Raw genomic sequence first — 23113 nt, 5'->3', positions numbered from 1 at the left:
TCTTTTTTTTTCTGCTTTATCTCCCCAAGCCCCCCCGTACATAGTTGTATATCTTAGTTGCAGGTCCTTCTGGTTGTGGGATGTGGGACGCCGCCTCAACGTGGCCTGACGAGCGGTGCCATGTCGGTGCCCCGGATCCAAACCCTGGGCCACCGCAGCAGAGGGCGCGAACTTAACCACTAGGCCACGGAGCCAGCCCCTCTAGGAAGATTTTTAAAAGGGAAGGTGCAAATAATGAAAAGTATACATAATTTCAGATATTACAGAAATTAAATACATAAGACAATAACTTTATACCAATAATTTTTAAAACTGAAATGAAATGAGATAAATTCCTAGAAACTCATAACTGACCAAAAATTGGCGCAAAAATAAATACATAGTTTGAATAATCCTATTACCGTTAAATAAATACAATCAGATGTCAAAACCTTTCCTATAAAGGAAACACCAACCTGAGATCATTTAACTTACACATTCTATGGCAATACATAATTTTCATCTTATAAAGCCATTACAGAAATACAACAAAAAAGAGATTGACCAAACGAACTTTATGAAACTAGCATAACTTGGACACACAAACTCGTTAAAGAGAATACAACAGAGAAAAAGTACAGTCCAGACCAAGTGTTGGGAAGGATATAAAGTTACAAAAATAAAGTTACAAAACAAAGCATTAGCAAACTGATTCTAACAATATATAAAAAGGATAATACATCATGATCAAATTGGGTTTCTCTTAGAAATGTAACATGAGAAAATCGATTAATGTAATTCACTATGTGAATGGATTATGGCGAATAATATCAAATGATTATTTCAATTGATGCAGAAATAGCCTTCAGAGAAATTCAGCATCTATCCATTAAAAGAAAATGATTTTGATCGGGGAAGTTAAAATTAAGCCAATCATTTTACTCTCTAGATTGCAGAAAATTTAAAGCCAGAGAATATTAATGGTAAGCAATGATATGGAGCAGTTGTAAATTGCAAGCAGGAGTGAAGTTTGAGATCATGTCATCATGTTAAAGACGCACCTACCTTACTACTTAGCAATCCCACTCCCGGGTACATATCATAGAAAAACTCTGAACAAATCCACCAGAAGATAAGTAAATATTTGTAGAAGTATATTTTGTAATAACAACAAAAAAATGAAACTCATCTATATATTCATCAACTGTCAAATAAATAATTAAATTTTTGCATAATCCTACATGAAATAACCTACAGCAGTAAAAATAAATGAATTTGAGCCACATACATCAAAATAGATAGTTTCAGGGACACAATGATGTACAAAAAAGCAAATCACAGAAGAATTTTATCTCAAAAATTAACCTTGTACTACCTCCAAACTTGAAGGTAAAGTGTAAAATAAGCCTAAATGATTTCTCATTTTACTTTTCTACTTGGATCACTTTCATATCACAATCATGTTTTGAAAAAGTATTTCACATTAGCATTTATTCTGTTCAAGAGCATTAGGCATTATGTGAGAGGAAAAAATAAGACATTTTCCTTGCCCTAAAATGAATCAAAACTTATTAAATTAAGATGTCACTGAGAGTAGATCTTAAGGGTTCTTACCACACACACTCAAAACAAGTTATCTATGTTAGGTGATGGATGTGTGAATTATCTTGAGATTAGTAATCATTCCACAATGAATATGTATATCAAATCATCATGACGCACACTTTAAATATATATATTTGTCAATTATTTCTCAATAAACTTAGGGGGAAAAAGATGTAACTTGAGGATATATTCAGATACATTTACACTATTTTATAATTTAGAGCTATCAATTGGAGTTATGCTTATTGTTTAGAGTGATTTTTATTATTTTAAAGAAAATGCAATCTCCTACTACTGAGGTAACAGCTGCCGCAAAGATTTTACAATTAAAACCCTTTTTATAACAATTCACATTTTCCTTCACATTTTGGTCTAATGAGACTGTAATTTTATTTTAAATTCTGTCTTTTTTTAGCAAATGTATTCTTCCTATTTCTTGGTGCTGGCCCTGTGGCCAAGTGGTTAAGTTCGCGAGCTCCGCTGCAGGCGGCCCAGTGTTTCGTTGGTTCGAATCCTGGGCGCGGACATGGCACTGCTCATCAAACCACGCTGAGGCATCAAACCACATGCCACAACTAGAAGGACCCACAACGAAGAATATACAACTATGTACCGGGGGGCTTTGGGGAGAAAAAGGAAAAAATAAAATCTTTAAAAAGAAATGTATTCTTCCTATTTCTTTAACAATTGCCTGCAAGTGTCTACAGGCATACCTCATTGTATTTCACTTTGCTTTATTGCACTTGGCAGATATTGCATTTTTTACAAACGGAAGGTTTGTGGCAACCCTGCATGAAGCAAGTCTATCGGCATGATTTTTCCAACACCATTTGCTCACTTCGTGTCTCTGTGACATGTGTCACATGTTGGTAATTGTCATAATATTTCAGACTTTATTATTATTCTTATATTTATTATGGTGATCTGTGATCAGTGATCTTTGATGTTATTATTGTAATTGTTTTGGGGCACCACAAATGGCGCCCATATAAGATGGCAAACTTAATTGATAAATGTTGTGTGTGTTCTGACTGCTCCACTGACTCTATTCCCTGTCTCTCTATCCCCTCCTCTGGCCTTCCTATTCCCTGAGATGCAACAATATTGAAATAATGCCAATTAATAACCCTACAATGGCCTTTAAGTGTTCAGGTGAAAGGAAGAGTCATAGGTTTCTCACTTTCAATCAAAAGCTAGAAATGGTTAAGCTTAGTGAGGAAGGTATGTCAATAGCTGAGACAGGCCAAAAGCTAGGCCTCTTTTACCAAACAGTTAGCCTCATTGTGAATGCAAAGGAAAAGTTTTTGAAGGAAATTAAAAGTGCTACTCTGGGGAACACATGAATGATAAGAAAGCAAAACAACTTATTGCTAATATGAAGAAAGTTTTAGTGGTCTAGATAGAAGCTCAAACCAGCCACAACATTCCCTTAAGACAAAGCTTAATCCAAAGAAAGACCCCAACTCTCTTCAATTCTGTGAAGTCTGAGAGAGGAAAAGAAGCTACAGAAGAAAAGTTTGAAGCTAGCAGAAGTTGGTTCATGAGGTTTAAGGAAAGAAGCCATCTCCATAAAATAAAAGTACAAGATGAAGCAGCAAGTGCTGATGTAGAAGCTGCAAGTTACCCAGAATATCCAGCTAAGATAATTAATGAATGTGGCTACACGAAACAACGTATTTTCAATATAGATGAAATAGCCTTATATAGGAAGAAGATGCCATCTAGGACATTAATAGCTAGAAAGGAGAGGTCAATGCCTGGCTTCGAAGCTTCAAAGGACAGGCTGACTCTCTTGCTAGGGGCTAATGCAACTAGTGACTTTAAGTTTAAGTCAATGCTCATTTACCATTCTGAAAACTGTAGGGCCCTTAAGAATTCTGTTAAATCTACTCTTCCTATGCTCTATACATGAAACAATAAAGCCTGGATGACAGCACATCTGTTTACAACATGGTTTACTGGATATTCTAAGCCTACTGTTGAGACCTACTGCTCAGAAGAAAAGATTCCTTTCAAAATCTTACTGCTCATTGAAATGCCCCTGGTCACCCAAGAGCTCTGATGGAGTTGTACAATGAGATTAATATTGTTTTCATGCCTGCTAACACAGTATCTATTCTGCTGCGCATGGATCAAGGAGCTATTTCAACCTTCAAGTTTTATTATTTAAGAAATATATTTCTTAAGTCTATAGCTGCCATAGGCAGTGATTCCTCTGATGGATCTGAGTAAAGTAAATTGGAAACCTTCTGGAAAGGATTCACCATTCTAGATGCCGTTAAGAACATTTGTGATTCATGGGAAGAGGTCAAAATACCAACATCAACAAGACTTTGGCAGAAGTAACTGCAATGGAGGTAGTAACTGGAGGAAGTAACTGCAGACATGGTAGAAATAGCAAGAGAACTAGAATTAGAAGTGAAGCCTGAAGATGTGACTGAACTGTTGCAACCTCGTGATAAAACTTCAACCGATGAGGAGTTGCTACTTATGGATGAGCAAAGAAAGTGGTTTCTTGAGATGGGATCTACTCCTGGTGAAGGTGCTCTGAAGATTGTTGAAATGACAATAAACGGTTTAGAATATTACATAAACTTAGTTGATAAAGCAGTGGAAGGGTTTGAATGATTGACTCCAATTTTGAAAGAAGTTCTACTGTGGGTAATGCTATCAAACAGCATCACATGCTACAGAGAAATTGTTCATGAAAGGAAGAGTTAATTGATGCAGCAAACTTCATTGTTGTCTTATTTTAAGAAAGTGCCACAGCCACCCCAACCTTCAGCAAGCACCACCCTGATAAGTCATCAGTTAATATCAAGTCAAGACCAGCAAAAAGATTATGACTTGCCAAAGGCTCAGAAAATGGTTAGCATTTTTTAGCAATAAAGTATTTTTTAGTTAAGGTATATACACTGGTTTTCTTAGACCATGCTATTGCACGTTTAATAGACGACAGTATAGTGTAAGCATAACTTCTATATGCACTGGGAAACCAAAAAGTTTGTGTGACTCACTTTCTTGTTGTATTTGCTTTATTGCAGTAGTCTGGAACTGACCTGCAATATCTCTGAGGTATGCCTGTACTTCATTCTTATGTTAATCCAAAACAAAGTCTGTCCATAAGCTTTATGAAACTACACATATAATAAAATGTACTATCTACACCTTGTCAAATATATTCACAGAATTTCAAACCTAATATTGTTAATGGTTAATAAGCAAATTCACTAATCATGTTTTTACTTATATTTCCATCATCAACACTAATTTGTTTTGCTAAAGTCAGAGATTTTGGCTTAATTAGGGATATTAGTGGTAATGAGTAAATTAAAATGTGTTTGAAATTCCACAGTGCCTATGTTAGACTTCAAGTCAAATATGAACAGCATTTTCACATGGTATTATCAGGTATCTTGGAACATAAGGACTGACCTTTAAAAAAGTCAAAAAGTTTACTTTCCCAATACCTGCTGTGTGTTTGAGTGTGTGTGTGTGTGTTTGTGTATGAAGACTCTGTTAGTAAAGCAAATATATTGACAATATTGTAAATATTTAGGGATGCTCAGTTTCCACAAACTTAGAACATTGTGGCTTACAGCATTTTATTGTGCTTCGTTATTTGACTCAGACATTTAGGGCTGCTCTATTGATTTTTAGTTCAGTCCAAAAGTGGATTCTGAACACTGAGAAATTACAAATTCAAAAATGACTGTTTTCAAGATTTTATGTCTAATGGAATGATTAACATTTGTTTGGATTTTGATTAGATTTCAACAGGAAACAACATATGGGTCCTAAGGACAGTTTTCTCCCATTTAGCTGCCTAAGATTTCAGCATGTCATCTGTAGCCACTGAACATACAGGAACCAAGGAAACAAGTCCCAGCCAAGTTAGGTAGACAGTGAAAATAAAAAGCCCAGGAAAACAAATAACAACATCATATCTAAAGAGCCAAAGTGCACATCAGAATCTAGCCCAAGCAGTGGAAGTCTGGAAATCTCCATACTAGAGTAAAAGCTGGTAAGAAAAGAAAAGAAGATTCTTGGGCAGTTTCCGGAAACAGCTTGGTGGTATCTATTCCTCAACTGCATTAGTAGGTGGGAATGTGATGAGGGGGTATGTCAGCCTGTCTTAAAGGTAAGGTGACTATCTTTTTTCCCCCAGCTTTATTGAGATATAATGACAAATAACATTGTCTAAATTTAAAGTATACAACATAATAATTTGGTGTATAGAGAGAGAGAGAGAGAGAGATAGTAAAATAATTACCACAATCAGCTTAATTAACACATCCATAGCTTCACATAGTTACCATTTTTTTATGTGTATGTGGTGAGGACACTCGAGATCTACTCTCATCAGATTTCAAGTATACAATACAGTATTGTTAGTTATCACCACCATGCTGTACATTAGGTCCCCAAAATGTATTCATTTTATAATTGAAAGTTTGTACCCTTTGACCACCATCTCCTCATTTCCCCTACTCCCCAGCCACCAGCAGCAGCCAATCTACTCTCTGTTTCTATGAGTTTGACTTTTTTAGATTCTACATATAAGAGAAATCGTGCAGTATTTGTCTTTCTCTGTCTGATTTGTTTAGTTATAATGATTAATTAAACAAATAATACAGGTGCCAAACATAATATTTTTATAGTATTTCTGTATTTTGAAGAGCAATTTATTTTAACTCTTTTCTAAACTTTACTGGATAGTTAAATTTTGAAGGCTGTATTATTGTATACTCTTAAGAAATATAAATGAAAGACTTTAAAAGAAGAATGTAAATACGATAGGACTAATTAAACATATAAATTGCCTATAGTTAATTAAAAATGATATTCATATGTTTCTTTTTTGTCCTAGGATATTTTTACTCTTTCTATTTCATTTTCCATTAATACTTCTCTGAACTGACTGCAGTCTCTAGGACAGCCTTCTTTTCTTTGACGTAGTGGCAAAATAACACAGTCAAACATAAAATTCACTTTGAGTTGTGGCTCTACTCTTATCAAGCACACGTTACACTGATTCTTGCTGTCAGTCCAATGTGATGGTATCAAGTTAAATATCTTTGCAACATAAGTGTTTGACCAAAGAATACTTAGGATTTTACTTACTAGATTTATAGGAATTAGTTTCCAGCTCTCCAAAAATTGCCATCCACTTTGTATCTACAGGCTTCTTTTGGTATAACAGTAGTTCATCAATCAGGTCTTTTTGCACCTATAAATTCATTATAATTATTATCCATTTTTAAAATGTCCATCATTTTTAAATTCTTCAAAGCACATTAGATGTCATCATACATTATACTTCTCTTTCTCAGGACACAGAGGTAATTTGTACTTGAGAAATAAAAGTTAGATTCCAAATAAGTTAGTTTTAATAAAACAAACCATTGAGGAAGTCCTTCTCTAACTGGTTTCCCTGTTCTGGTGACATTTTTTGAGTTTTGAAGCAGTTTATTTCTCAAAATTAGTCATGTTTTTGCTGTATGAGTATTTGTTGCAACCTAAATATAACATAAAACACCTGAAGTGTAGTTAGTCCATGCTTTTCTAGGCTACTTGTGCCCTCCTGTAAAATCATCAAATAGTTTCTTTTTTAGCATAATCGTTTCTCCATTTCCATCCTCAACATATTTCCAAATGATAAAAAATCATTCTTCTTGTCTCAATTTTTGACAATATGATTTTATAGCAAACCAGCATTTAAAAATATTTTCTATGGCAGCAACAATGATCTCCATCTTGTAGGCACATGTGTAAGGAACCTATCTCCTTTCATTTCTATAAAATTGAATATCTCATTAAGCGCTTCTATACGTTTTGAGGAAACTGAAAGATAATCAAAAACTTTTATTGTGAATGTTTCAATATCACAGTTAAGTATATCATACCCTTTTTTTTATCAGTGTTGTGTACAAGGTCTTCAGGACATTTTCATTATGTTTGGGAATAAGTTTACAGACTGAATGGAATTTTCCAAAATTTACATTTGTACTGCCTATGAAATATGAAGATATGGGAGCAAAGTCTATTCTGTATTTGAACAAAATATCAACCATCTTTTGTTTTATGTTTTCTGAGGTTTTACTAAAATCTTCAGAAAATCAAGAAGATGTTTTGAAACTCCATTCTTCAAACAATGTGTCTAAGAGCTAGGAGGAATATTGTTTTGTCGTTATTTGAGGCATCACTTGATATACTGTAGAAAGCATGATCATCAGTAAGATTTGACAGATTCAGCTCAACATATTTGTTATCAAAATTTCTCTTTTTTTCACCCACAGAACGTTCTGAGGTTAGTTGTAACCTCAGAATCTGAATAGTTTGGTAAAATGATCAAGGGAATGATACAAAAATGTGTTTTCCTTCCTGTGGTATGCCCAAGCTAATTCAGGAGCTACTGTTTTTGCCTGAGCATTGGTTTCTTTTGGGGAGACAAAAAAACTTTTGATTGACTTAGTAGTATCTGCTTGTGTCATCCCCACTTGTGAGATCCATTCCCCATAAAATCTTGAACATTCCGTTCTCTACCACGCCCAACCACAAATCCTTTTCAGTATATTGTTCAGTTATGTTTTGGGCATTTGGCTTCCTAATCCAGTTACTTGTGTCCTTCCACCTATCATTAAAATAACACAATCATTTAGACTTTTTTACGATGTCTTGGTCATGCTGGAACTGGTATTATAATCATTCCCAATTTCATTTTCTGAACTCAAGAGAATATGGTCACTCAGGTTATTGTGAAAAATGATAACATTTCACAATTTTAAAAGTTAAAATAGCACTACCTTAATACAAAGCACAACAGTTAATCTACAGGCAAAGTTAAAGACAGACTAACACTCAACACTCAGTTACACATTTTAATTGCATCCATTGCTGTGGATTGCAAATCACAGTTGCTAACATCAGTGATCAAAGGAAAAGGAGGAAAGAAAGAACTGACAGGACCATAAAAAGGAGTTTCCAACTCCTAGTTTTGGGGTCATCATGTGCATTTTGTACTTTTTCCCCATTCTTCCTCTTTTTTCCCTGAAAACCGGGAGTTTTTATGTTCCCGGAAGGTGCTTCCTAGGATGTAAGATTTTTGTATCCAGACTGAAACCTGGATAGTACTGAGAAGACTGGGACAATTGATCACCTACTTAAAGATCCAGAGACAGATACAGTAGCCATCAGCCATATCTATGCAACAAAACCATTTGAATGAGCTGATCAGAAAGTAACTACCTGGTTGTTTGAGCAGAGCAGACATTTAATCAGAGTGGTTGAAATGTGTGGATATAAACTGAATAATCATCTTTGGAAAAATGTAGCATCTTCATGGGGGCCTGATTCACTCATGGCAGGAGTTAACCTGCATTTTGCTAATATGTAGAATAGGATTTTCTCATAGACATCAGTAGAACTTAAAGTGTTTGAAAAGTTATGTCAATGACCAAACGTGCAAGTTGGGCTTTTTATGCTATCATACGTATCAACTCCAGGAAGCTCAACACATGTCAATGGAGCTTCTTTACTCTCAGTTAGCTATCTGTCCTCAGATCATAGGGACCAAGTTTAGTTACCCTGTTTGCTGTTTACACAAGTTTAATAAAGCCTCTAGGAAAATGACTGAACCAACTCTTCTATGATTTTGCATATTCACCAAATATTATACACACCTACACATTTGGAAAGCAGCTTTGCAGGTAGGATTTCCCCACAGGCTTAGAGTTTCTACTTAAACCTTTTTTACAGATCTATAAATAAGAAGCTAATAAGCTAGAAAACTTGGCTGTTAGACATTTGTGCAGTTTGAATTTTTAACGCTTACTGAGAGCTCTTCTTTTGGGGATCCTGCTGAACTAAGAGAACTTTAGAGCACCAAGTAATGAATGCTCTTATCTTCTTATAATACGTAACTTGAACAAAGTATTCCTTAACCAAGACCAGGGTAAAGAGTTATCATCTTTACTCTGAAAGACAGCTGGGTACCTAGTTTCAAGTAGAAATTCAATTTTACAGAATATGGAATCCCAAGCTTCTAGTAGGAAATGAGCTCAATCACTGAACATAAGCAGGTAAGTTCACTATTTCATTTCCTTTCTTCCATCTACTGTGAATAAGAAATACAATAATGAAAGCTATATATTTAAGGTATGGCTATTTTTGAAATCTATGAATCAAGTTCATTGGGTGAAATGCCTCTTTTTCAACTATTTGTAAAAGAAATCTTTTCCCTTATAAGAAAAATGGAAGAAAAATCTAAGAGTCAGGGAAATTAGAAGTTAATCTCATCCCAGCTACCCTGTCTCTGACCTTGAGTGGGTCAGTGGCCTCTCTCCATAAAAAAGGTCCATTTTCCACCAAGCCAATGGAACAAAATCTAAACAATCAATGTCTCTTATGTGAATGTCCCCTTCCAATCAAGGATAGGTGTTCAGTAATCTATTTTAAAGAGTTCCTCAGAAATATGTTTCCTTTCTATACTTACAGTGCTGTGCTGAAGATATTGCCTAGGAGACTTGGTATAGATTTTGTAAATAGATATATCATGATGATTATAGAGAATATACTAATTAAAATTAAATATATATAAATATAAATTAATATATAAATATATATTAAATATAAATATAAATTAAATATATATAAATATATTAATTAAAATTAAAACTTGGATGAGAAAAGATATTACATAAATAAATATTATAATGGAGTTTTATCTAATATTTCTAAACTTTGAACCTAAATAGACTAGTGGTTTATAATAAATATGATGATTAAAGTCTTGGCTTTCAAATATTTAGAAAATCTCCAAAAACAATCATACCCAATATTTATTGAATCTTTAATATGGGCAAATTACTGTTCCTAGTTCATTATGTGTATTGATTCATTTATTCACCTTAACAATCTTTTTAAATAACTACCATTATTATCCTCATTTGCAGATGAGAAAACTGAAACACACAGAGGTTCAAGTAGCATGACCCAAGTCATAAAATTAGTAAGTAGATGAATTAGGATTAATCCTTCTTTGATAATATAAGAACATACAGTACTAAGCCATTCCCAGTGGGCAATGCCTGTAAATATTTATGTTCCTTAAAAGAACACTTAACTTCAGTGGCATTTCATTATGGTTTGCCAAACAGCTGGTCTTGGCCAATATGGAGAAGACATTAAAATCATTTAAGCCCCACAAGTTTAAACAGACTGCTCTTCAATATGTTCATGCCTGCCCCAATGAATTACTTACTTCTCCATTCAGCTGTCTTGAGTTCAAAAGCCTCTTTAACTTTTATAAGTCATCTGGCAAAGAAGCTCCAGTTTTAGGGCCTAATTATCTTGCAGAGTGTTATTGGCCAGCCAGTGCTTCTCTATAATTTCTAGAAATACATGTCTTATGTGGAATCACATGAGGCAAGCTGGATCAGAGATTTTTCAGTTAGGTGTGTAACTGTACATTATTTCATCTTGCAGCTCTCTAACAATATTCAGAATGCAAGAGGAGTCTAACAATGCCCCACAGCCTCCTCAAAGCCATCACTGAGATCATTCTTTGACTATTTGTTTTATATGTGAGGAAGTACAAGCAAAAAGAGATACACAGTTTCTCTGACCACTTTCAAACTCTCCAGTCACAGCATGAAAATTTTCTCAGCTGATTATTAAAATATACTTTGATTATGCAGTTCACTAGTCCTTCCAGCTTCTAGATGTCTTAATCTTAGATACTAGGAGTCAAGAATTCAATGAGTAGGGAGCAGAGGCAAATTGGAAACCTTAGGCCTCAACTTTAGGGGGCAGTGCTTCCAGCTCTAGCTGATTGTTTCCTTAAGGGAAGGAAGGCACAAAAGGCAAAAATCTGAATTGTTACTTACAATCTCCCAATTTTTTAATGTTGCCAAGTACACTTCTGTGCCAGCCAAAATCAAATGCATGAATGTGGCCAACAAGTCCCAAGTTCGAATGCTCTCATAATGACTGAAATTTGTTTTTGTTTTTGGTCTATTTTTAAATGGGTGCCTTTACTAGAGGATTTGTACCTCAATATTTTTGCATAGGGGTACCAAAAAAAGAAAAAATACTGGTAGAATAAAGACTAGAACTCACAACAGTCTGTCTTCTTTCATTCCCTAAACATATTGATTTTAGGAATTATGTGATCCTGGGGAAATGTGTTATCTCCAGTTTACAAAAGAGGCAAATGAGAAATTCTCCCCAAAGGAACTCCCAGATCTATATTGGGAGTTTTCAAAATTTATGTAGATATAGTTCTTGAGGTTCAAGGAATTAGGAGATAGTTTCAGTTCTATAGCCACTTGCTTAGCGACCTAAGCTCTCTGTGTCTTTTAACCATCAAATAAGATTAATATATGTCCTAAGTCATATCTCTAAAAGGCTGTGAAGAATTCTCCAGAAAAGGCTTGCTGCATCAGTTAATGAAGTCCACAATGCAAAACTGAGATTTCAAATAGTCAACACACAACTGATGATGTAACAGCCGAGGGTGAGATTCGTGAGGCAAGAAGCAGCCTGTCCACTAGGTTTAGTATTATTTGGAAGTGCTGTAGCTCATATCCACACTGTAAGAGAGATCTAGCAAGATTGGACAGAACCCAAAGAAGAAACACAAAAATTATTAAAGAGTTAGAAAAATAGAACTAAGAGGAGAGATCAAAGGAGCCAGGATTATTAGTCCAGAAACAGGAAAACTCTTCAGTAACTTAGTAACTGTCTTCAAGACTTATTTTAAAGGCACTCCTAACCAACTATTTTCCATCCATCACAATAGAGACTACAACTGAAGTAACCATATTTAAAGCGCCTTAGAAATTTCATATAAGCAAATAGAGGACCTTTTCAAGAAGCGAGAGTAGCTGTCAATAGTTGTTGTTATTAGTGTATTTCCTTCTGAAGAGTTTTTTAAAGCAGCTGTCTCTTCTAGATGGATTTTATTTAGTTTCGTCTTTTTCTAAGTCTAGGTTTTAGAATAAATTAGAAATTCTGATTTTTTGAAAGGGTCATAGACCACTTTGAGAATCTTATGAAAGCTACAGATCATCTCAGAATTGTGCATTTGTTCACTCATATCCTGAAGCTGTTTAAGAATCCCTGGATAGGATGACACCTGAGATTCCTTCCTGCTGTCTTCAGCAGGGTGCTCTGAGATACTTTTAAGAAATGAACTCTCTGTGTTCTGAGTATCACACTATTTTCTCTGACTTCTGGCATCAGGCTGGAATCCCTAAGCTGTCATTCTTCCTGCTCTACTTCTCAGCTAGACAGTGGAAGTTCACAGCTGAAATGAAGCATACTACTTGGGCAGGAAATGAGTGGATAAAAGTAAACTCTTGTTAAAGCAAATATAAATCTTTACTATTTCAAAAATACCTTCCCTAGCTCTCTGATGTTCTAAGTCTCAAGGTCCACTCTTGGGAAAGCAAGGAACCATGGCCACATCCACACTCCATATGCCCTTCATCAGAAATCAGCCAGAGCTAACACACTGAACAAACACTTCAGCACTAGAGAGAAGGCCATTCATTAGACCCTTCCTAAATTAGCTTAGCCAAGCACATTAAGGTTGACATGGCTAAAGTGGTTCTTCAATTATGATTTAGCTTGAGACCAATTTGCCTTAATTATTGTGTATGGAGCATCAAGTCTGAGAACAAGTGAAACTAGCAGACTTTCTGCTTAAATTTTATGTTTCCTCTTGTACTACCTAAGATTCCCCAAGCTGGTGTTCCCAAGCATTACTTATAATCATCACCCTAAAAAAAAACCCGCAAATTTTAACTTCTCCATCTTCAGAATATCTCCATCAACTATTATTCATAAACTAGTTCATGTTTGAATGACATTTTACAAGACATTTATACTGTCTTTAGAGAGGCATGAGAGTATTGCAGCAAAGAGCCTACACTCAGGATTCAGACTGCATAGTTTCAAGTTCCACTGGTATTACTTACTCACTATATACTTTAAGCAAATTGCGTGATTACTCTGTACTTCAATATCCTTATGCATAAGACAGAGAAAGTAATAATTCTCATTTCATAAAGTTGTAAATATCAAATGAGGTAAAGTAGATAAAGTTCTTAAAAATGTGCCTGACATATAGTAAGTGCTCTCCGTAGTGGCATTAGCTATTAATATTTTCACACACATAATCTCATTTGATCCCCATAGCTGCACTGGTTGAGAATGCAGGACAGAGTTAACTTCACAAATATTGGCAACAAAGTTCATAGAGTGACTGGCCGAGGTCACACAAAGCGTGTTAGAGCTGAATGGTGCCATTTCCTTTATAACTGTGGTTCATAAACTTTGTTGGGTCATAGACCCTCTGCGAATTTTATAAAAGCTGTACAGCATTTCCTCTCTCCCCTCCAAAATATGTATTTCTAAAAACCACGCAAAATTTTGCCTATAATGTTGAGGGCTCAAAGACAACATAAAGCCCATCTGTAAATCCTCTGTGGATCCAAATTTCAGAATTCCCTGTTCTTTCCCAAGAAAATCATTCTTTTTATTTTGTTTCCTTCAAATTTCAAAACTCTTTTCCATCAATGATTCTCACACAATGTGACAAATGGAGTACTTGAAATTCAGCTTGAATTATGGATCCCCAGATTCTCCTGTTTCTACATTTAAGTCAACAAATTCATTCTCTCTTTGTTTGGATCATTAATACCCATTACCTCAGTCTCTGGGTCACATCCCATTTACTTCCTGATTGCCTTCTGCTTCTACAAACAAAAGTGAAGGTAATTACCTCCCAGTTGCATTTCTACTCTGCCCACTCTTAGCCTACACCAAAATTAGATTAAACTGGCCTGACCAAAAATAGCAAGAATTCAAGCAACTGTCAACCTTTTTGAGGCTTATCAGTCCATCTTCTTCTTTTATTTATTTACTGGAAAATTAGAGACTATATTACATATAAACTCATTTTAAACAAATCTTTAGGATTTTTTTTGTTCTCTTATAATGCCTCTCTAAAGGCCACTATTTTTCTTCCTAAAATATCTTTGTGGAAAGTCAGTCAGTATCACCATTAAGTTTAGGTTATGTCTCTTTGCTGTTTATTCAAATGCCTATGGGAGTAGAGGCTGGGGAGAAATTCACCAGGAATTTAACAAGACAATCTTACTTATCTCAGTTACTCATGTTAATGAGTCATCTTCTTGGAAGATAGGCAGTTATATGCATTTGCACAGCTGATGTCAGCTGAATTTTAAGCAATCCAAGAGCACAGAAATAGCAAAATTGGCACACACCCATAGATGACCCATAGTAAAAATTCCTTAAAAAAAAAGTACAATTACACACTGAGCCAGAGCAGCATAAGTTCAGCCTGAAAATCGAAACTTCCTAGGAGGGAAGAAGTAAGTTATCAAACTATGGAAATAAATTTGGTATTAACACAGTCTGTTAACTTTTCAGTCTCAATTAAGACAGTTTTTATTTTGGTAACATTACCTTGGAATTCTAAAAACCAGAGTAGGCAATACCTCCTGATTCATCTATTCTAAAAAAAGATTGTACTTCATATGCTGAAATAATGCCAACCTTTTTGTTAATTTAGAAGCTATGGAATGATAACTCCATGAAGAATAAAAAGAATTTTTCAAACTATTGTAAAGTAAATAAGTATATCATCAGCTTCATTGCCATCCAAGAGAGAAAATATAAATAAACCTTTTGAATGATGCAAGATGGTCTCAAAAAAGAATAAAAAAGAAATTAACTGAAAGGAAGAACACATCTCCCAGTGGTACCAAACTATTCTTTTGACTTGTTTCTTTTCTCCATGAATTACTTTGAAAAGGAAAAATAGTCTGCACTGAAGGCAGCAGATGGCATGGAGCTCATCTGGAAGCATATACACTTCCCAGTCACTTCCAATAGTTCTACAGTATGCGACAATATCCCACAAGGATTACCATGTGGCCAAATAATCATTGTTTCAACAAATAGTTGCTGAGCACCTACTGGGGGTCACATATTGTACCAGGCAGAGGATATACAAAGATACATCCAGCCCTCATGGAGACACAAATAATTACAGGAAGTATAATAAGTGCTGTAAGATATATACCAACTGCTAGGGCAGTCACTGTCTACCACCATAAAGCATATTAAGCTAGCAAAGTGCCCCAAGACCACAATGTCTATGCCAAAAAGAACCCCCAGTCTACAGGTGATGCCAGCCTGCAAACTCAATTGTATGGGTGGTCTTCCAGATCCTTTGAGAATATGGGTCTAAGCATCAGAGTCTAAGAAGTCAGTACCATTCTCAAGCTAGGGCTTAAAATATCGCACACAGAGAACCTTGAAATTAAATCCAGCACTACCCTTATAACCTTGTGAATGAATAAATGTGATTTGCTTTTACAGAGCACATTGTATTTTTCAAAAGACTTTTAGAAATTTTGATTGGTATGCCATTTGTGATGTTTAGAAGAAAGGCTTTATTATTCTTGTTTCATTATGATATCAAACCTGAAGTGAGTTCACTCGCCCATTGTGCAGCAAGCCAATCTCTGACACTGGGTGTAGTGGAAGAAAGTAGGAATTTTATTATTGCACAGCGCTGAGCAAGGAGAGAGGGCAGCTAATGCTGAAATCCCAAACTCCCTGAAAAGCTAAAAGGAAGGGTTTTTATTTGGTGTTTTAGCTAGGGCAGGCAGGAGCTTATGGCTTTGCTGGTCAGAGCTTTCCCACCAGCCCGTCTTTGGCCTTGAGACTACTTGCAGAGAGGAGGGAGCCTGTGACCTTGCTGGTCAGCAGCTTTCCCACCAGCCTGTATCTCTTTGCGGGGAGGAGATAATGAATCCAGGTGCTTGTACTTGGCAGTGTCTGTCTCCATGGATGATAGTGGATTCTGGAGCCAGGAAGCCAGGGAGTAAGCAGGGAATGAGTGTTTTGGTTTTAACCCCATCTATGCTGGGTTTAATGTAGGGAAACTGATATCAGGGTCAGCATCAATTATATATTTATTATTGCAATAAATCACTTATAGAACAGCTTTATATATCTTATAATTACTTAGAATGTGTATTAACATATATCAAATATAATACAAATACATAAAGCACACATTTATTATATATAAACAATAATGTATTGTAAATCAATACCATATGTTTGCATTTTAATTGTTTAATATTTGCCTATCCCATTAGAGTTAAAGTCCCTGAGGACTTGTCTGTTTTATATGTTGTTACACGCCCATGCTTAAGACACCTAAGGTCTTTTGTGGGGATATCACAATAAAGCATCATAAGCAAAAGAAACTTTTGGTCAAATAAAAACATCAGAAAAGCTAAAGTCATGTGACAGTACTCTCAAAGAATTGGGTACAAAACAGAGACATTTATAAGGAGGAGGAACAATTACAAATGGTCCCTCTCCTGTTCTGTTCCCAGTCCCACTGTCCTGGTTTAAGCTCTTATCATCTTTTATCTCAATTATTAATTAGCTCCCTGGCTCTAGTCTCTTTAAGTTTCCAAGATTCCAATTTATCCCTCGACTCCCAACAGTGTGATAAATGTAAAACATAAATCTGATCATGTCATTCACATACTTAAAATTCATCTGGAGTTCTCCATCCCTAAAGCTGAAATCCAAACTCCTGAACATGTAAATGAAATGACTGGTTTCTTGGCTACATTTCAAGTTACACCTCCTACTCTCCCGTGAATACTCAGATATTTTGTAACCCATTTCCAAGTGAAGAGGTCTTCCACTGAAGTCCTTATTAGGGCTTTCAGGTTTTTACAGCTCAGCTGACCGTATTAATAATTAAAAGTTTTGGGGCTGGCTCAGTGGCACAGTGGTTAAGTTCACACGTTCTGCTTCGGTGGCCCAGGGTTCACCAGTTCAGATCCCAGGTGCGGACATGGCATGGCTTGGGAAGCCATGCTGTGGCAGGCGTCCCACATATAAAGTAGAGGAAGCTGGGCATGGATGTTAACTCAAGACCAGTCTTCCATAGCAAAAAAGAGAATTGGCATCAGATTTTAGCTCAGGGCTAATCTTCCTCAAAACAAACAAACAAACAAACAAACAAATAATTACAAGTTTCTAATCCCTTACAAAATTCCACACTCCGTGCTAAATGCTTTAAATAGTGACATTAGGGGCTGGCCCCGTGGCCGAGTAGTTAAGTTCGCGCGCTCTGCTGCAGGCGGCCCAGTGTTTCGTTGGTTCAAATCCTGGGCACGGACATAGCACTGCTCATCAAGCCACGCTGAGGTGGCGTCCCACATGCCACAACTAGAAGGACCCACAACAAAGAATATACAACTACGTACTGGGGGACTTTGGGGAGAAAAAGGAAAAACATAAAATCTTAAAAAAAAATAGCAACATTATTTCAGTTAATTCTCCCCAAACCGATACATGCATCCTTGTAACATACCCATATATTGTGTGTGTGTGTATGTGAGGAAACTGAAGCTTTCACTGGTTAGGTAACTTGTCCAAGTTGGTGGTAAGTGGTTCTAGCTAAACCTCAAACTTGGATCTCTTGAGACCAAAGTGTAGGCTGTTAACAACCTATGACCTAATGATGGCTAACCATAAAAACATATTAAAATGTAAACTTGACATAGCTGCACTCTAGGTTCTGGAAAGGAAATGCAATTCAAACTCACCATTACCCTCATTGTTCTCAAAGTTTGGCTGAAAGAAGAAGTATTTTGGAAATGTGATATTCATTATATAAGGCATAATATCTTTTTTCTTTTTAAAGATTGGGACGTGAGCTAACAACTGTTGCAATCTTCTTTTTTTTCTGCTTTTTTTTCTCCCCAAATCCCCCCAGTACATAGTTGTATGTTTTAGTTGTGGGTCCCTCTGGTTGTGCTATGTGGGATGCCGCTTCAGCGTGGCCTGATGAGCAGTGCCATGTCCACACCCAGGATCCAAACCACTGAAACCCTGGGCCACTGAAGCAGAGTGCACGAACTTAATCACTTGGCCATGGGGCCGGCCCTGGGATAATATCTTTTTAATACACTACTGTGTATGAAGTGCTGAGATCAGTTAATGGTTCTTTGTAGATAACAAATATTTGTGGAATGAATAAGTGGAAGATCAATTCCCTAAAAAATCTGCAGTCTGCCTTTTCCTCTAGATTCTTAAAATATATCAAGCTAAGCAACATTGAGAGAGGACTAGGCACCTAAGTAATGTATTAGATCCTCTGAGAATTGCTAATATAGAATTATGCTGTGGGATGATGCCATTGGACTGATGAGAGACACTCTAAAGAGTTAGTGAAGACACTCCCTTGCATTCCACTGTGTTTTTTCTTTTTAGAATTTTTGGGAGCAATAATTTCACTTTGCCTGAGACATTGTTGTGCCTTAATTTTGGATTTTTAAATCATGGAACCACTATTCTTCTCTTTTCATATTGTCTGCCCAAAGCCTTGGAGTTAAACCTCTGGTCTACTCTAAGCAAAAGTATTGAACTTCATGGTGCATCATTTATGTAGTAGTCTAAACCTTGACTTAATTTTATTACTGTATCTTTGGTTTTGATTTGCCTAATTTTTCTCAACTGCATTCATTTTATACTTTGTTCCATTTAGTTATTATTCTACAAATCTTGTATAAGACCATCTATGTGCCTGAACCACTCTTGTAAAGCCTTTTTGTTGTTGTTCATTCATTCAACATGTAACTGTAGATCTCATATTCTGTGCCAAGAACTGTTCTAGGTTTTGGGAATAATACAGAAGTGAACAATAACCACAACAACAAAATAGATAATTAAAAGCCCTGGGAGGATTATGTTGTAGTTGTGGAGGAAGACAATAAATAAGGTAAATAATTAAAATACTGAGTATACTAGGTAATAACAATTGTGAAGGAGAAAAGTTATACTAAAAGAGAAGATAGGAAGTTAGAGGGGCTGCAAGGGTGAGGAGCAGAAATAATATAAAGGGAAGGACTCATCTAGAAAGTGAGATTAGATTAAAGGTTTGAAGTAAGTGAGACAATGATCCATGAGGATATCTGGTGAATGAAAATTCAGAGAGCTAATGGAAGCCAGAGTATGCAGAGCCTACAAGATGATTTTGAGAATGTTAGTTTCTACTCTGAGGGGGATAGAAAGTCAATGAGAACTTTTGAGCAGAAAACTAATGTCATCTAACTCATGTTTTAACAAGATCCCTCTGGCTTCTCTTTTGAGATAGATTTAGGACATAAGGATGCACTCAAGGTGACCTGTGAAGAGATAGTTGTGTAAGTCAGGCATAAGACCGTGGTTGCTTAGATCAAGAAGGTTGCAGTGGAAGTGAAATCACCAAATTCTGCAGGCATTTTCAAGGTACATCTTATGCTATTTTCTGATGGATTGAATGTCAGTTGTCAGATAAAGAGAGGAATAAGAATAATGTTAAAGGTTTTGGTGTGAAAACTGGAAAAATGGAATTGCCATTAACTGTGAAAGAAGCAGATTATGGGAGTTTGGAGATAATAGGAGTTCGATTTTGCCCACATTAAGGTTGAACATATATTATGTATCCAAGTGAAGATGTCAAATAGGCAATTGAATATACTTCATAGGAGAGGACTAGCATGGATATATTTATTAGTAGTCATATTAAAAACTCTAAGAAATTACCAAGCAAGTAAGCATAGATAGAAAAGAGAAGAGATCCATGGACTTTAAGCGTTGAATGCCCAGGGCGAAGTAGGTACTAAAAGAGTATCTGTTGAATCATGGATAAATGAATGAATGAATGGTGTCAAGAAAGATGAGGATTGAAAAACAGACCATCTGATTTATTAAGATGGAGATTTATTGTTATCTTTGATAAGTGTCATTTTAGTAAAGACATAGGAGCAAAATTCCAACTGCAAAAGAGGCAATGGGAGATGTGGATTTGGGAACAATGAGTATAGATAACTCTTTTGAGGAGTTTTGCCTAAAAGGAAGAAGATAAATAGCTGGAGGGAAAAGTGATTGTCCTTTTAAGATAGGAGAAATAAAAGCAAATTTCATCCTTTAGAGAGAGAAAAATTGGTGATGCAAGAGGGGATAAAATCTAGTGTAAAGTGTAGATGATGGCTTTTGCTAGGAGCAGAGACAGATCCTACAGAGTAACCCAGGAGAAAAGGCAGTGTGCCTGGGACTGATGCAAGTGGGAGGATTATGCAGTGTTAAGAACTTATGGAAGTTCTCTTTTGTTGGCTTCTATTTTCTTCACAAAATAGGAAGCAAAGTTATGAGCTGCAGGTGAGAATCTAGGTGCAAGGAAGCCTAGGCGGTTTAAGAAGAGTGGAGAAGTTATGAAATATTTGGTGTAGAAAGAGGGAAAATGAATGGACCAAGGAAATACAATGCATGTGCTGAGTAGCATTAAGGGTTCACCTGATCTTAATGACCATGCATGTGAGGTACGTGTTTCTCTCTCAGTGTCTTCCACTGCGCAGGTTCAGATGCAGAGTAGACAGAGGGTTGGATTCAACCTGGTTTAGGAATTCAGCAAGGGAGATGGGGGACAATGAAAAGATGGTAAAATAAATGGATTGAAGTTCTCAATTAAAAGATTGTTAGTTGAGGCTGGCCCGGTGGCGCAGCGGTTAAGTGCGCGTGTTCTGCTTCGGCAGCCTGGGGTTCGCTGGTTCGGATCCCGGGTGCAAACATGGCACCGCTCGGCAAACGCCATGCTATGGTAGGCGTCCCATGTATAAAGTAGAGGAAAGTGGGCACAGATGTTAGCTCAGGGCCAGGCTTCCTCAGCAAAAAGAGGAGGATTAGTGGCAGATTTTAGCTCAGGGCTAATCTTCCTCAAAAAAAGAGAAAGATTGTTGGCATTTCAAAGATGTTATAGCCCCTGCATCTTTGAAAGTTCTCTTAAATAAATCCTTTTTACAAGTGGGCATAGCATAGAAAATTAATAAAACTAGGGGCCGGCCCCATGGTGTACTGGTTATGTTCCCGGCCTCCGCTTCAGCAGCGCAGAGTTCGCAGGTTCGGATCCTGGGAGCTGACATGGCACTGCTCATCAAGCCATGCTATAGCAGCGTCCCACATAAAGTGAAGGAAGACTGGCACAGTGTTAGCTCAGCAACAATTTTTCTCAAGCAAAAAAAAAAAAAAGAGGAGGATTGGCAACAGATATTAGCTCAGGGCCAATCTTTAAAAAAGAAAAAAAAAGTAGTACAATGCAAGAACATGGATTTTTTTTTTACTTAGTTAATATACATACATATTGATAGATTGGTACATATGGATAGATGAATAAAATCTGTCTTTACACACAGCGCAGTGGTAACCATGATGGCTCTGCTAGGTTCAAACTTGTCTTTACCACTTATTAATTGCTAGTGTTTGACAACTTAACCTCACCACTCCCCAGTGGATACATTAGTAAATTGGCAATAATACTACCAAGAATAATACAGTTGTTGCAAGGATGAAATGAGTTTAAAATATGCAAAACCCTTAGAAAAGCAGCCAACCCATAAGTGCTCCATAAATGTTAACTCTATAACTGATATAAATTTTCCCCTCCTGCCACATTCTCAACCTGTGAAGACTTCCTAATTTTCCCAAGTATTCATATCAATAGAATAATATATACCCATTCTGAGTGATTTTAGAGTGATGTATGTGTGTGTATGTGTGTCCCACTAAATTATGGAGACTCCTTTCAAGCGTGAATTGTGTTTTATTCAGTGTTGAATTCCCTGGGCCTAGGACAGTTCCTGGCATGCAGAACGCACTCAATATGTGTTTGTTGAATTAAATTGAACAGGACCAGGTAGAGTAGTATATTTGGTGGAGACCTGGGCTACTCAAAGGGAGTAATGAAGGCCCTCAGTGTCTGAAGGTGGGGAAAATCATGGGGAAAAAAACTACAGGGGCTGACCCAGTGGCATAGTGGTTAAGTTTGCATGCACTGCTTTAGCAGCCCAGGGTTCACAAGTTCAGATCCCAGGAACAGACCTAGCACCGCTCATCAAGCCACACTGTGGCAGCATCTCACATAAAATAGAGGAAGATTGGCACACATGTTACCTCAGCAACAATATTCCTCAAGCAAAAAGAGGAAGATGGGCAATAGATGTTAGCTCATGGCCAATCCTTCTCACTAAAGAAAAAAAAGCCCACTACAGAAAGAGAGATAGAAAGGCAAGAAATTTAAACTTTTCCTACTCCACAATTTGTCTTGGCATGGACTTGCAGCTCTTCCTCCCATCCCTTTGGTAACATCCCTGCTTTTCTAAACCTGGCCATTTATAACAGAATTTTTGCTAGCTGTCAAGTTGAATCAAAATCAATATCACCTAGATGAAAGACAGACATTAGAATAATTTACCATTAGCATGTCAAAATTCCATCCAGAGGGTGTTTGAGGGTGAAGAAAATCAACAGAGTAAGAAATATCTTCTTAACTCCACACCTTTTCCTTCTCACTATTGCCTTCTCTTTTTTCCACAAAATACCATAATTCCAAGTAAAATACCACCCATTCCTACTTTCTTTTTCT

Source organism: Equus caballus, chromosome 9 (assembly GCF_041296265.1).
Source record: "Equus caballus isolate H_3958 breed thoroughbred chromosome 9, TB-T2T, whole genome shotgun sequence".
NCBI classification, from domain to species: domain Eukaryota; kingdom Metazoa; phylum Chordata; class Mammalia; order Perissodactyla; family Equidae; genus Equus; species Equus caballus.
Note: the sequence above shows the minus strand (reverse complement) of the source record.